General features: G+C 37.6%; 1 non-coding gene across 1 annotated transcript; it reads right to left on the bottom strand.

The window, feature by feature from the left end:
• Positions 1-376: 376 nt before the first annotated feature.
• LOC114257200 (uncharacterized) lies at positions 377-1857 on the bottom strand. The gene is made up of 2 exons (XR_014364642.1): positions 1623-1857; positions 377-692 (listed from the first exon to the last, which is right to left on the bottom strand). It is a non-coding gene; the product is annotated as an uncharacterized LOC114257200 (transcript).
• Between the last annotated feature and the right edge of the window lie 12294 nt (positions 1858-14151).

Genomic DNA, 14151 nt, shown 5'->3' with positions numbered 1-14151 from the left:
GAGCCTCCAGCCTTTATGGCTGTTCATAATGCACCATTAACCTCTGCAATAAAGGCGGGAGTTACAAACTCCATTAATGTAGGAGTTACAAACCCCATTAATGCAGGAGTTACAAACTTCATTACCTTTTTTCCATGAAGTTAACTTCATGAGGTAATTTCTCATTCAAATCTCAATGGTTTTTGACCATTCTATCTGTCGTGTAAAGATCTCAATGCAAAGTATCTAGACCTACTTGGACTCAACATAATAGATGGTTGGGACCCACTTTAATCTTTAATTAAAGTCACAAAAAAAAAACCATTTTTCCAACAAGTGTTGTAAGAACGGGTATACTAGACACTGCAGTGTTGACAATAGTTAGCTTAGTCAAGGATAAGCAACACGGGTGAATTTTTGAAGTTAACAGTGGACCTCCACCACTATAATATTTTCTACATATGGCACTCTTACAGAATCCAACCTATATAGCAAGTTTATGCAATATAAATTCCTTAACCATTATAAGAAGACAGGATATTAAGATATCTTTATACAATTTTTTTACATTTGGAAGTGCAATCAACCAACCTGAGCATTTTCCTCATGCTTAAATGCTTTACTGGCTATATCGGCAGCTTCCAAAACTTCAGTATCTTGCTCTTTCACCACTTCCAGAGTCGGGCGCATTCTGATGGAAGCCAACGGATTACCTGCCATCAGGAGAGAAGTTAAGAATTGACCAAAATCAAAGGAAGGAAAAAATATCCATTTTCAAAAATTAAAACCAACAAAACATAGGCAACAAAAAAAAAAAAAAAAAAAAAAAAAAAAAGGGGAAAAAAAGATCAAGTGGACTAGGATGCACAACCACTCTTCCTCAGTCACGGCAAAGAGATACTAGGGTTAACAGCATATGCTCAACATTGTATGTCCAAAACAAAATGGCAAGAAAGCAATGTAAAGAGAATGAAGGTCGTGTCAGTGAAAAAAGAGACTTCATCATAGAATTAAATAAACAAAACCTAATGCAAATATTATTGTTTCAAATCCGATATGTAAAACTAGTCACAGGAGCACGAAAACAAATTCAAATTGGTTTTCTCAAGTGTTGAGAAAGAATTGATAATTTGTCTTGCTCATATTTTTCTGAAACAGATACACAACATAACGCTGCAAGAGCACAACTGAGTTACTGTACATATTATCACTCCCGAATAGGAAAAATCGAGGGCTGAAAAGGAGAAGAAAATCATATTTAAAAAAACTCAATAAATGCAAATGTAAAATGCATAACAGCTAGTAATACATCAAATTTAGAACTGTAAAGTGCACCATTGAGGTCATGCAACATCTTTCTGAAATTCACATGCAGTCTACCAATCAGTCTTTTACTGTTTTCATAGAAAATTTGAGTTTATAACACTCGACGGTTCATTTACCAGACACAACATAATTTTTTTTCCAAGATTACAATATAATTCAAACATGAATTCATCCCCAACTTTACCCATGATCGGAAAAATATGCTGAAAATGCTCAATTGCTAATGTTTCATCTCACTGAAGAAACCATTCTGAACTTCAATCATAAATTGCTTAAAAAGGTGCTGTATTGCTAATGTTTCTTCTCACTGGACGCACCATTCTCAACTTTGCCATCATAGCCATGATAAGGAACTTCAATCATGGGTCTTGGGACAGTGCGGTCGCCAAAAGCTTCCAGAAAGAATTCAAAATCCGGGCCAAAGTTGAACTTGACAACACAATTTGGTTGATTGGGAAGAGTATACATTGAAGCTGCAGGGTAGTATCGCCCACCATAAAGATCCGGAAAAGCAATCCCTTCGCATATCCCATTTTTGAAGAAAGATATTTCACTTCCTGCAAAGAAAAAGCAACCGGCTACCCACCATTACATATCTAGCTTGGCAAATTACTTAAATGTTTACTTATATAACAACTCAACCTGTCCTAATCCAACAGTTATCATTACCAAAATATTTCTTTAATATGAATATAACAATTCAACATGTCCTAGCATTTCAATCAAGACGATTAGCTTAGTTACCACAAAAAATGTCTTTTCAATTTCAATTTCAATTTAATTTCATATACATTCAACTAATTCAAAAAGATGTTTCATAAAAATATCTTAACATAAAAAATAATAATGATATGGTGTTGTACATTCAACTAATTCAACATAAAAAATATGAGGATTCATTTAGTTAACATTTAAAAAAAAAAAAAAAATTATTTTCACTTCCATATACATTCTCGTTTGGGGTGCACTAATAAATACACACTTTTTATCTTTTTTGGATCCAACCCCATTTCGTAGCTCGAAATGGCGTGGGTCGAAAGGCCCGAATTGCTTTGTACACCCACCCCTTTTCTTTGCACACCCACCCCTCTCTGTTCATTCCCTCCCTCTGGAAAACTCACACACACACACAGAGCTCTGTTCATCCCCTCCCTTTGGTGTCATTTTTTTTTTTTTTTTTTTTTTTTTCAGAAGAAGTAGAAAATCAGAGGAGGAGGAGGAAGAAAGGAGGAGGAGGAGGAGGGATGAGGAGGAGGAAGGAGGAGAAGGACTGGAGGGGACCCAATTATTAGGGCTGGAGGCGGAGGCGGGGGGCGGAGGCGACGAGCTGCGAGCTGCGACGGCGGACGGAGGCGACGAACGAGCTGTGAGCTGCGACGAGGACGGCGGGCGGAGGCGGCGGAGGAGATGAGCTCCTTGCGGCGGAGGCACTGGCCCTTCCTCTCCTCTCTCTTTCTCCCTCTCTCCTCCTCTTCCCCTGTTCTCCTGTGTTCAACGAAGAAAAAAAAGAAAATCGCAAAACGACGTGGTTTTCAAATTTCAGGCCATTCGACCTTCACCCATTTCGAGCTACCACCTATTTTTCTTTTGGATCACATTATCTCTCTACTTTCTGCACATCTTTTCGTAAAAAGTCAAAACACTTATTTAGATCATCCCAAACCACCCAGTATGTAAAATTGAAACAACTCAAAATATGCAATTTTTTATTTTTTATTTTTTTATATTATATAGAAATTTGAATTGTAGAACTCCATTAAGAGGCTAGCTAAATTAATATTTTTATCCTTCCAATTTGCATATGCATCAACTAAATCAGACACCCTCTCTCTTAAGTGTGCAATGATAAAATGCTACAATCAGAAGTTTTGATAGAATTAAACAAAAAAAAAATAGATTCTATCACAAGTTATTAACAACAATCCCTATATGTTGCCCACTAAGTTGTGTTTGAATTTTCGATTTGTTTTCACTTTTCTATTTGTGCAAATCCAAAATCCAAACAATTGAATAAGGAACAATTTACAGACTGTTTTTCAATACTAAAACCTAGATGATCACCGTAAGGGCCCTAATAATCTATGTTCACTTTTTCTTCATAATAATAATAAAAAGAAACAAATAATTAATTAATGAAAATAAAAATATTGCCTAGTTGGATTGTCTTTGCAAACAGTAATCCTTAGATTGATCACATTATTGTCTCTCCATTGAAGACATGCTTTGATGGCCACTTTGACATTTTTTTAAATTTGTTTATTATTTACTATTTGAGTTTACTCAAGGGTAATTTAGAAAATATTATAAGGTATACTGAGAGTAATATAAAATTTTAAATAATTAAACAGAGTGTATAGAAATTGAAAGTACTTAATCATTTTTTGAGTGTAAATAGAAACCCCACATTAGCAATTGCCAATCAACTAAATCATTTGGAATTTAATTAATTCTAAAACGTATAATTTATGGGCCTGGGCGCAATCCTATCATATCCTCTAATGAAAGTTCAAGATATCTTATTACTTAGTATTTTAGCTAGCCTTATTCTAGCCTTGAAATGGGTCGGGCTTAGCTTTTGTAAATAAGAGATCCAAGACCCCCAGAATGGCTTAATATTGGAATTAGTCCAACTTTTAGCCCAAGTCATTTTACCCAACCCAACCCACAAATTGTTCAGCAATCAATGGTTACAGGTTCAATATAATAAATGGGACCCTCAAGTCCCTAAAACGGATGAGCATCACAACTTCGGCCCTAAACAAGCCATGTTGAGGGAGAAGTTATTTGGTAGTCAGGCATGTGGTGTTTTAATTTCGTAGAAGTTACTGAAATATCTTTTCGAAATCAGACTACATAACCCGAAAAAACAATTTTTTTTTTAAAAAAAATAATAAAATCCAAAATTTGAATTCAACAAATAAAATTTACTAAAGTTGTGTTTGGTTGAGAGATTTTGAGAGAAATTTAAAAGGAGAAAGGAAAATAGTGTGTGAAGTTTGTTGAAATGTAAGTATATTTTATTCATATTCACTTCCCTTTCTTCTTCTTCTTCTTCTTCTTCTTCCTTTTTTTTTTTTTTTCCCCCCTAAAATCTGCAATCAAACATAGCCTAAAGATTTGACCCACAACAAAATGTTTAACACAGACCAAACTTTTTTTTGGCATAATTTACACCAAACCTTTGACATTTTACACCTTGTAGGCTAAAGTGCATTTATCTATGGCGAGCTAAGTTTTGGGTCTAGGCTAGATTCTTTCACAAAATTGAATTTATTATGGGTGCAATTTTCACTAATAGATTTCAAAATTTGTAAAAAATTTTTGGACACCACATTCATGGGAAATTTTATTTCTACACACTTGATTAACTTAGTGCACATTTTTTTTCTAAATTTTTTTATTAATTTCTATCCTTCAATCAAATTACACATCCTTTCCTCCCTCCCTCCCTCCCTTCCTCCCAATTCAACCCTAACCTTTGCCATTTCTGACCATCGGCAGGCACCTCCCTCCCTTTCGATCATCATCACTGGATTAAATTAGACTTATCCATATGTTCTGCATGTGCTAGACAAATATATTTAGGAGGCATACATTGGTATGACTACATTTTCACAATTTTTTTTTTCTTTTTTAGGTTGTTATTCCAGCATTATCCAGGGATGCCTTTTGTCTTACAATTTATGAAAGCAACACGACATATTGAATGAATGCTGTGCAAACTTTTAAATTGCTTGATGAATTCTAGTCAACTTTTGCAAAGAAATTTTGAACTTTTTGATAGTTATGCATCTTTTTTTTTTTTTCCTCCAGGCTTTGCATTTATATTTTTAGCGAACTTTTTTGTGGAATGCTCCTGTGGATTATTTTTGAACACTGTAGAAATTAATGACGATATATAGTAGTATCAATTTTTACTTGGCTTGATAGAATTACATTCCATTATGTTATTGTTATTGCTAGTGCTTTTACTGCGACACATCAAATTTTAAATTTAAACTGAAATTTATTTTGTTTTATTTCTTGTATTTTACTTTGAAAATGCCTTTTTTTGATTCAATCTACACTTTGATGGTTATACATCTAATGTAATACGACATGCCAGGCTTAAATTGTTATGGGAGTAAGAATTGTTAGGGTTAGGATTTGTTGGAGAAGATGAGGGTAATTTAGTATTATCTGAAAATTATTAGTGTGTATTGAGACAAAATTAAAAGTTTTTTGTGTATGGTGTGAACTGAGTAAATGGTGTACACTAAGATAAATAATGATGTGTAAATAGAATTACCCACATTCAATATTAAAATTAAGGGTAAATTACTAATAAATCCTAATAGTTGGATTTAATTCCTATTATATCATATTGAAAGTTAATTAGTTTTAGTAAAATTATCGTTAAAAATAATTTTTTGTGACAACTTTTTACATACGTCGTTAAAAATTAACAAATAGTAACTTTTTTGTTACGATTTTTATAAATTATGGCTAAAACTTACAATTAGTGATTTTTCTGTGACTTTTTTTAATAGTTTAATGAAAAATGCTATTAATTATCAGAAGACCTATTAGACAATAAATTTACCTATTAAGACCTACACATAAATGCCCCTAAAATTAATCTTACCCCATCCCAGCTACCGCCTACCACCACAATCCCCTTTAAATTTAATATGTATATTATTTATCAATAAGTCTTCTTGCCCAGAAAATATGGTTCGATTCTTATCCAAAAAATAAATTTGTAGTAAAAATTGAATTAATGTGTTGTGGGGTCTATACTTGAATAAATTTGAACCAAATATTAATGTTTTGAATAAAATTTGAAGTAAAAATTTTGAGTGTTTAACATTATTGATTATTTACGTACTCAAAATGTATGTAAACAAAATCAAACTCTTGCATTGACGCTTAGCTAGCTAGTTGAGTAAGATTTGTTCATGGGAGTATAGTTCATATTAGGGTAGGTGTTTAAAGAAAAAAAAAACAAAGAAAGAAAAAGGTGGGGGACTAAAAGAAAAAAATTAGGGAAGGGGAATGTAAGTGGTGGGGGGTGGAGGTTAGGGTATAGTTGTGATTAAGATAGGCGTTCAAAAAAGAAAAGAGAAATAAAGAAAGATTTAGATGGATCGGGGTTTAAAGAAAAAGGAAAATTTTTAATTCAATGTAAATTTTAAAAAATAATTACAAATAAGTGATAAATTTCATAAATTTTAATAACTATAATTATAATCTTTTTTATGAATCTGTAATAACTTTACAAAAATACCAGAGTGTGGTAATTTTTCTAGAAAAAAAATGTGGAGTTCTATGCTAGACATAAAGGTGGTAGATCTGCATTAATGAATATAAGTGAAACCTATTATTTTGTGTTTATTGAAAAGCAAATTATTTAAAAAACTCCCCCTAATTATTTATAAGTGTGCAAAACAAAGTCAAGACATACAAATCACCCACATATTGTTTCCATCATCCTAAGAATGCAGTCTTCAACAACTTCCATAAAATTGAGTAGATTTTCGTTAGATAATTGTTGGCTACATATTTTGTAAAAGCCAGTTACAGTTCGACACGTGGCAGAGTAAGGGTAATAAAGGAAGGTTATTCAAGCCTTTAATCCTGATCGTACACGTGGCAATAAATATTAGTCCTCACATGATCTGAGTAACACTAGATCAATAATGGGATGCAAGATGACATATCTTCAAACGGTTACTCATATTCAAATTCCAGTACAAGAGGGAAGCTCAACTGCCAGTAATGACGTAATGGAGCTACTTTTAAGGAAGCATGATCAGCGATCATAGAGGAGCAGTTCGACGGTTCGAAGTGTAGTTCGAAGGTCATCACTGACGAGTATAAATAGCAGGGCAGCCCCCAGAAAAGAGGATGAACTCAGATCATACAAATCAGTCATTTACTTCATATATTTTCTTTTCCAGTCTTTTACATTTCCAGTCTTTAAATACCTGTTCTTTAAATACCTGTACTTTAAATACCCGCACTGCACTTCGATTCATAGGAGTAGCTTCAAGTAGATTCAAGTAGATTGCTGTTGTAAACCTCTCCGAGGCTGAGTTCGGACCATTGTAAGTGTTCATTTTTATGAAATACTTCAATTGTTCTTCATATCACTGTTATTTCTCTTAATTTCTCCTAAGTCAAGCCACCAGTAAAAGTCCTCTTCATTGAGGCTGAAAAGAACTAAAACACAATCGTCTGATAATTGGTTGGCAATCACAATTTCTGTAAGGACTGATTGATCCTTGCTGGCACGCTCACATTCACAAAAATACCCTTCGAAAAGCCAAAAAGCCAACATATATTTTTGGCACGCCCGGTGGGACTTAATTAAAAATGGCTAGAAGAAGACGACAAGGAGAAAATAAACGCTTGGAAGAAGGCGTGGAAGGAGAGGTAGAAATACCAAATCCAGAGGATAATGTGGTAACACATCCTGTGGAAACTCCTATATTGTCAGAACCTATGGTCGAACAGACCAGTACTTCTGGACAAGAACCATATATTCATATTATTGGATGAAACCAAGGAATTGGACCATCCACTGTGCCATTTACTCAACCAACAAATCCATGGGATGGTTTAGTAGATGCCATGGGACAACAATTAATGAACACAATGGAAAGGTGGGCAACATCCTTTTTGGATCGAATGAATAACCACCAACCAACAAACACAAGACACACGGAGGAAGTTGTAAATGTCCCCCAACAAAGATTGGCTAGAGAAAAACAGCCTATGCAAGTTAATGGACATTCTAATGGTCAAACTAGTACCCAAAACTTTGAAAGACCATCACCTCAGTCTTGGTACGAACCCATTTCAAGGCCTATAGCAGGCCAAAATGCCTCAGTACTTAATAATGAAGCCACACAAGTTGGTGGATCTGGCCAAATACAAGAAACTGGCATAAGAATGGTTACAAATCCCGTGTTCGAAGCCATACCTGGCACAAGGGGGTACACTAATCCCTTATTCGAATTTACACCCGGGGGGTTGGAGGGTTTTCCTACAAGTGGTAGAGACACAACACCTGTTCCAGCACCTTTTGCAGGTCCTTTCGCAGGTAATGCTCAAAGGGGTTATCCATACCCTCAACAGCAACCTGCACCGCAAGGACAACCAGCCCCAAATTTACCACCTTATGGACCAAGAGGACCATAAGCACAAGTTTGTCCACCAAATCCTGTGTTTGCCCCTCCAGTAGTGGTTCAGCAGGCACAAAATATGGTCCCTAGAGACCAGATTGCTGATATTGTTAGGGAGATATGGGGACCAATGGCTCGGGGGGTCCAGACTCCTATATACAGAAAACCATACCCAGAATGGGTAGATAGGGTACATGAATACCCAAGGGGATTCAGGATACCAGATTTTACCCTTTTTTATGGGACTAGAAATCAATCAACGATAGAACATATTGCTAGGTTTGCTACTCAATGCGGTGAATTTACTAACCATGACTATATGAAACTGAGATTATTTCCAAATTCCCTAATAGGGGGAGCTTTTGTATGGTACATCAACCTTACACCTGGCTCCATTCAAAATTGGCAACAGATGGAAGAGGCGTTTCATGCCCAATTCTTCCAATCAGAGCCAGAAGTATCTATGGCAGACTTGGCTAGATTGAGTCAAAGGCCTGAAGAAAAGGCTACTCAGTTTATTGCCAGATTTAAAAGGGCTCGAAATAAATGTAGAGTCATCCTGCCAGAGCCAGAATTCGTCAGATTGGCTCAAAATGGTTTAGAATTCAGGCTTCGAAAGAAGTTTGATTCAACTGAATTCAGAGATTTGGTCGAATTGACCTATAAGGTGTCTCGATATGAAGCATTATTAGAAGAGGAACAAGATCGAAATAATGCATCATATAAGACATATTATAGAGATCCTAATTATGAAATAGATGCAGCAGAGATTGTAGGCAAAGAACCTGTAATTTGTGAAGCATTACTTCATAAGGATACAACTATAGACCAGCAGTTTAAAAAGAAAGACTTTCACAGAAAATACTCTTTCGATTTAACAAAAGCAGATGACATCTTTGATTATTTGCTCGCGGCTAATTTCCTTAAGTTACCAAAAGGAGTAAAACTACCATCTCCAGATGAACTGAAAGGAAAAGTATACTGTAAATGGCATAATTCTTGGTCTCACTCGACTAAAAACTGCATTGTTTTTCGAGACAGGATCCAAGAACAGATTCGGAAAGGAAGTTTGAAGTTCCCAGCTAAAACAGAAAAAGCCATGGGAATTGACAGTGATCCGTTTCCAGAAGTTGGAGAAGGCACAGCTAATGTGGTTGTACCAAACTTCCAGAATCTATCTCTGCAAGAGTTGGAAGAGGTCAACGTGCAAATGCATACTGCCAACCAGATAACTGCTAAGAAGGAGGCTAGAAACCCACCAGCTATTGGACAAGGTTTCTCACATCAGGAGGAGCAATCTGACGAAGAAACACTAGATGACAACTCCTTGGAAGCAGCGGTGGTGCAGAGAATGTGCCCCAGGTGCAGACTCAGTTACAAGTGGTTGAAGGGGCTTCCAACTGATGGGAAGCAATACTATAGGGATGTTCAGAGACGTCCTAAGTCAACCAATGCTTACAACAAAAGGCCGTATCCGGCTAGTGATAGGCAGAGATCACCAGTGGTTGAGCCTGTGGTGAACAGAATGCATGACAAAGGCAAGAAGCTCTTGCATGAATCCAGGCCACATAACTATTATAGAATGGAGAGTAACCATTCTGAAAGAAAACTGGAGAGGGGTTCAGCTCATGGAATCAAAGCCAGAGATTGGCCCCCTAGACCAGTTTCTCGCAGGACAGAAAATGGTCACCCTTATCGAAGGTCTGAATCAGATTCAAAACATGAAGACAAGCACTTACTTTCACGGCCAGTTTTGAAGATGGCTTCGAAGGTGGAAAAGGGCAGTTCAGCGTCTGAATCAGCAAGTTCATGGGTACCTGGAGTCCCAGACTGGTTTGTAATGCAAAACAAACCTAGAGAATTGCCCGTTCGAAGAGATGTTGTAAACCAAGGCAGGATGATCAGGCCTCCTATGGTGGCTCCGAATAACTGGGTGCTGCTTAAACACCCAAAGACAAGGGAGCCAGACATGGTCCCAGTCATCTCAAGATCACAGAGGAGAAAAATTCAGCGCAGGTACACCCAGTACCAGAAAGATCTGAAGGAAAGTGAAGAAAATTCTTCACCAGTCAAAACGGAAGGAAGGAAGAACCCAAAGTCAGACCATGCTCCAAAGCCGGTTCCACAGAGCAAAGTGGTCTGCAGCCGAGAACAATTGGCTAAGGTTCATGCCGAACTAACAGCCAGAGAAAAGTCTAGTTTAGTTGGATTGGAGAAGACTCTGATGGAGACAGATAGCGAGACTGAAGAAGAGAGTAGCGTAAGCCAGAAGAAAGAGGTCGTGGAGGAAGAGATGTTCGAAGCCTTCATGGCTGAGCAAACGTTTCTGACTGAAGAGCCGTTTGAGAAAGATCCTTCGAAGGGATCAGTTAGCAATGAAATACCAGAATGCATCATGCAGGATGTTTCTGAGGGAGTCGACCAAAGTAACCAAGAGGGGGAACAAGTACAGCCAGCCATCCAGTTTGGCTCGTTTCCCCCAGTCTCAGTGAACATGGTACACATACTACCACAGGAATTCCAAGCTGGAGATGAAAACCAAGAGGGGCAGGAAGCTGATCCAGTTCAGATCTCTAGTGAAGACTCGCAAGCAAGCATGGTGCAAGATAACTTCGAAATGGTTACACCGATGGAAGATGAATATGAAAGTGAGGAAGTGGTAAGCATCAATCTATCGTATCCATTCGAGTACCCCTCAGATTCGATGACGCAGCACGTCAGGCCTTTGTACATCAAGGCTTTCTTTGATGGAATACAGCTGAACCGAGTCCTGATAGATAATGGGGCAGCAGTAAACCTACTCCCGAAATCTTCTTTGAAGAAACTAGGGAAAAATAATCCCAGGTTGATACCAACCAGCACAACCATTGCTGGTTTTGCTGGAGATAAGCAAATGGCTCAGGGGATTCTACCCATTAATTTAAGTGTGGGAACCAGGGATTGTATGACAGCATTCTTCGTAATCGACAGTGATGCTAAATATAATGCTTTGCTTGGAAGGGACTGGATCCACACTAACAAATGTGTGCCTTCTTCTTTACATCAGAAAATCATGATGGCTTTAGGCAATGGAGAGACAGAGGAAATCGATGCAGATCCTCAACCCTTCATAGCCTGTGCAGACTTTGCGGAGGCTAAATTGTATATTGAGGGAGTGTCGCCGCTCAGTATACTGATGAAAGATGATGATTCAGCCGAAGTGACGGCTGATGAGGAGGTGACACACCTGAAGCACTTAGTCCAAAAAAGTGCTGATGAAGAGGTTGTCCTCAGAGATGACAATGACGCCTGGTTATAGGCAAAGAGGGGAACCACAAGAAGCCAAATCCTTGGCTTTGATTAAATTTTCAATATTGGACATAAAAGCAATAGTCCAGAAAGTTCAGGAGCAAGAGAGAGAGGCCATGATAATTGGCTGCAAACAGCGGAAGCAACAGGCTAGAGTCTTGACTCTTGGTAAGTACTGTGCCTTGGACATTGAAACAAAAGTCCAGGAGATACAGGAGGAGGAAGCCTTGTGGACAGATTTTGTCTATGAAGAGGAGGGCAGAGATATTGAATTGAAGAACCTGGGGGCAGAACCAAGCTTGAAGATCACTTCAAAGGTAGCAGAAACCAGAGGGAGTTCTCATGCACAAGACCCTTTAGAAGAAGTAAATCTAGGGGAAGGTTCTGTACAACAACCCACTTATGTAAGTGCTTGTTTGAATGCTCTGGACAGAAACCAGCTTTTGGTTGTTCTGAAGAAATACAAAGATTGCTTTGCATGGTCTTATAATGAACTACCAGGATTGGACAGGTCATTAGTGGAACATAGGCTCCCTATGAAGCCTAATTTCAGGCCATATAAGCAGAAACCAAGAAGGATGAGTCCAGAAGTAATTCAGAAGGTCAAGGAAGAGATCCTTAGACTCCTCAAGGCAGGTTTTATTAGAACAGCCAGGTATGTCGAGTGGCTATCTAATATTGTGCCTGTAGTCAAGAAGAATGGCAAAATGAGGGTATGTATCGATTTCAGAAATTTAAATCTGGCAACTCCTAAAGATGAGTACCCTATGCCTATAGTGGATTTGCTGGTGGACAGTTCAGTGGGTCACCAAGTCTTGTCAATGATGGATGGGCATTCCGGCTATAACCAAATCTGCATTGCAGAGGAAGATATCCACAAGACAGCATTCAGATGTCCTGGGAATATTGGCACATTTGAATGGGTTAAAATGCCATTTGGTCTAAAGAATGCTGGAGCTACATATCAAAGAGCCATGAACACTATCTTTCATGATCTTATTGGAGGATATCTGGAATGTTATATTGATGACATTGTGGTTAATTCCCAATCCATGGAAGAGCACCTGTTTCACTTAGAAGCAGCTTTTGAAAGGATGAGGAAGTTCAAATTAAAGCTTAATCCTCTTAAATGTGCTTTTGGTGTATCATCTGGAAATTTCTTGGGCTATGTTGTTCACAAGAAAGGAATACAGATTGATCAGAATAAAGCCAAAGCAATCATTGAAGCCAAACCCCCATCAAGTAAGAAAGAATTACAAAGGTTCCTTGGGCAGGTTAACTTTCTTCGAAGGTTCATTTCTAACACTGCAGGGAAAACTAAAGTATTTTCTTCCTTGTTAAGGCTGAAAGATGAAGAGGAATTTGTGTGGACAGCAGAGCATCAAATTGCTTTCGAAGGTATCAAGGCCTACTTGGCTAACCCTCCAGTGCTGATGCCACCAAAGGGGAACAAGCCCTTGAAGTTGTACATAGCCGCAGCAGAGGATTCATTGGGAGCTTTCTTAGCCCAAGACAATGAAGGAGGCAAGGAGCAAGCTATTTATTACCTTAGTAGGTTTTTAAATTCTTGTGAATGTAAATATTCAGCTGTTGAGAAACTGTGTCTTGCTTTGTATTTTGCTGCAACAAAATTAAGATATTATCTTTTGCCTACAACTGTCTTGGTAATTGCAACCACAGATTTGGTTAAATATATGTTATCTAGACCAATGTTGAGGGGAAGAATTGGCAAATGGATGCTTGCCTTATCAGAATTTCATCTAGAATATGTCCCTCAAAGGGCAGTAAAAGGGCAGGTCTTAGCCAATTTCTTGGCAGATCATCCATCTCAAACAGAGAGCCAGGAGATAATGGAGCTTGGTATGGCCAGTGTTGAGCCATGGCAAATGTGGTTCGATGGGTCGAAAGCAAATGGATTAATTGGAATTGGTATTGTAATCAAGTCTCCACAAGGAACAGAAACTACCCATGGTTTTAGAGTAGATGAAGCTACCTGTTCCAATAACCAGGCTAAATATGAAGCCTTAATTGTGGGATTAGAAATTCTTATTGGATTACAAGTACATGCAGTTGACATATTTGGAGATTCTCAATTGGTGGTTAACCAAGTGAAAGGAATTTTCAAGTGTCAAAGCATAAGTATCCTGCCATATTATGTTGTTGCATTACATTTGCTTTCTCAGTTTCAAATAGCAAATGTAACCCATGTTCCAAGATTCTTGAACAATAGAGCCAATGATGTGGCTCAAAAGGCTTCGAACTTCAAGAGAAGGGATAATACCCAACGGGACATAAGCCAAACAACATATCAGAAATTAATTCAACCTTTGAATAAAAGGAATGTGATCTTGGAAGTCAATCATAATGACTTACAAGAACAAGATTGGAGGCA

Source organism: Camellia sinensis, chromosome 3 (genome assembly GCF_055761805.1).
Source record: "Camellia sinensis isolate YWXY chromosome 3, ASM5576180v1, whole genome shotgun sequence".
Lineage (NCBI taxonomy): Eukaryota > Viridiplantae > Streptophyta > Magnoliopsida > Ericales > Theaceae > Camellia > Camellia sinensis.
The sequence above is the reverse complement of the archived record's forward strand: the minus strand, read 5'-3'. Positions and strand labels throughout refer to the sequence as shown.